The sequence below is a fragment of the Anopheles coustani genome (assembly GCF_943734705.1).
Source record: "Anopheles coustani chromosome X unlocalized genomic scaffold, idAnoCousDA_361_x.2 X_unloc_6, whole genome shotgun sequence".
Lineage (NCBI taxonomy): Eukaryota > Metazoa > Arthropoda > Insecta > Diptera > Culicidae > Anopheles > Anopheles coustani.
The window spans coordinates 460,001-462,758 of record NW_026525170.1 but is presented as its reverse complement, the minus strand read 5'-3'; the positions used below and the strand labels follow the sequence as shown (position 1 = coordinate 462,758).

Below are 2,758 nucleotides of genomic sequence, written 5' to 3'. Positions count from 1 at the left end.
CTTCAACCAAGTGATGACTTCAGTATGGCTAGTGTGTGAAGTATAAAGTATAGTCCTCCCCTGGTCCACACTGCTTCGGCGGTCCTGGGTAAGATAGTTAGTTCTAGCTTGCCCTATGTGGAAGAGGACACCATACTTAATACTGTGGTGTAATGAACAAAGTATAGTCCTCCACTGGTCCACGCTGCTTCGGCGGTCCTGGGTAAGATAGTTAGTTCTAGCTTGCCCTATGTGGAAGAGGGCATACAAGACAAAGTATAGTTCTCCCCTGGTCCACGCTGCTTCGGCGGTCCTGGGTAAGATAGTTAATTCTAGCTTGCCCTATGTGGAAGAGAGCATACATGAACCAAGAACGAAGGTTATGATCGAGGAATGATTCGACAACTAACCGATGGTATGAAATGTGAAGAATTCAAGCAAGCACACAATCAAGTCATCACTTGGGCATGCTCGATAGCCAACCCAATGACATTAACCTAGTAGAGCATGCGAAAACCAATATATATGTAAACGATGCCCCTCCCTAGTTCAGCGCTTCAACCAAGTGATGACTTCAGAATGGCTAAATCAAATCGGTTCAAAACATACCATCGGTACCCTATTGAAACACACAAGTCGATATCAAACCTCATGATTGTGTAGTCCTCCACTGGTCCACACTGCTCCGGCGGTCCTGGGTAAGATAGTTCATTCTAGCTTGCCCTATGTGGAAGAGGGCACATTACTCAATACTGTGGTGTTATGAACAAAGTATAGTCCTCCACTGGTCCACGCTGCTTCGGCGGTCCTGGGTAAGATAGTTAGTTCTAGCTTGCCCTATGTGGAAGAGGGCATACAAGACAAAGTATAGTTCTCCCCTGGTCCACGCTGCTTCGGCGGTCCTGGGTAAGATAGTTAATTCTAGCTTGCCCTATGTGGAAGAGAGCATACATGAACCAAGAACGAAGGTTATGATCGAGGAATGATTCGACAACTAACCGATGGTATGAAATGTGAAGAATTCAAGCAAGCACACAATCAAGTCATCACTTGGGCATGCTCGATAGCCAACCTCATGACATTAACCTAGTAGAGCATGCGAAAACCAATATATATGTAAACGATGCCTCCCTAGTTCAGCGCTTCAACCAAGTGATGACTTCAGAATGGCTAAATCAAATCGGTTCAAACCATACCATCGGTATCCTATTGAAACACACAAGTCGATATCAAACCTCATGATTGTGTAGTCCTCCACTGGTCCACGCCGCTTCGGCCGTCCTGGGTAAAATGGAACATTCCAGCTTGCCCTATGTGGAAGAGGGCACATTACTCAATACTGTGGTGTGAAGTATAAAGTTCAGTTCTCCCCTGGTCCACGCTGCTTCGGCGGTCCTGGGTAAGATAGTTCATTCTAGCTTGCCCTATGTGGAAGAGGACACTTCATACTTCGTCTCTAAGCGGCGGCTTGACTCCTCCCTACGGGGAACGGGTTTACGCGCACAGCGGCGGCTTACGCACTATGGCAGTCATGGATGCCTTACGTTTCTATGAAAAGTGTGTTCCTCCCCTGGTCCACGCTGCTTCGGCAGTCCTGGGTAAGATAGTTAGTTCTAGCTTGCCCTATGTGGAAGAGGACACGTAGACTTACTGTGGTGTGAAGTATAAAGTTCAGTTCTCCCCTGGTCCACGCCGCTTCGGCCGTCCTGGGTAAAATGGATTCATCCAGCTTGCCCTATGTGGAATGAGGACACTTTATGCTTCGTCTCTAAGCGGCGGCTTGCTCCTCCCTACGGGGAACGGGTATACGCGCACAGCGGCGGCTTACGTTATGGCAGTCATGGATGCCTTACGTTTCCATGAAAAGTGTGTTCCTCCCCTGGTCCACGCTGCTTCGGCAGTCCTGGGTAAGATAGTTAGTTCTAGCTTGCCCTATGTGGAAGAGGACACGTAGACTTACTGTGGTGTGAAGTATAAGGTTCAGTTCTCCCCTGGTCCACGCCGCTTCGGCCGTCCTGGGTAAAATGGATTCATCCAGCTTGCCCTATGTGGAATGAGGACACTTTATGCTTCGTCTCTAAGCGGCGGCTTGCTCCTCCCTACGGGGAACGGGTATACGCGCACAGCGGCGGCTTACGCAAGTTAGTCACCCTCGGCAGTGGATCACTCGGCTCATGGATCGATGAAGACCGCAGCTAACTGCGCGTCATAATGTGAACTGCAGGACACATGAACATTGATAAGTTGAACGCATATTGCACGTCGTGGGAACCTACCATGATGTACAGATGACTGAGCGCTTATATTTGAGAAATGTATCGCATACATTTAACTACGCCGTGACACCCGTCACGAGACGTGCACCATGATGTTAACTAGGGTCGCGACGACCCGCTAGCATTAAAGAACCCGTGGTTTACAATATACTGGCATTGGAATTCGAAGTATTTAGAGCGTCCGTGTTCCCGCGTGAGGCGGAAGTACGAGGAGAAGGCGTGCTTGTGGTGTCTGTGGTGGTGTTTACTGATGTCTAGCTTCAGCTTATTTATTTATTTAAATAGAAGCGAAGATGTCAAAGTAGCGTCGAAGCAGCAGCGGTAGCACAAATGATTCAAGTATGGAAGTTGACCAAAGGAACACAAACAAACTAGCGTATGGGCAATGGAAGGTATCAGTGAGTTAAACCACACGCGGGCTAACAGCCCGTTAACCGAGTCCAACGGTACATATTGGACATTGAAACAAAGTAGTCGCAAGCCAGATGTGACGATAACAACCG

General features: G+C 48.4%; 1 non-coding gene across 1 annotated transcript; it reads left to right on the top strand.

Moving 5' to 3' along the window:
• Positions 1–2,126: 2,126 nt before the first annotated feature.
• Positions 2,127–2,281, top strand: LOC131270796 (5.8S ribosomal RNA). The gene has a single exon (XR_009179808.1). It is a non-coding gene; the product is annotated as a 5.8S ribosomal RNA (ribosomal RNA).
• Positions 2,282–2,758: the final 477 nt, after the last annotated feature.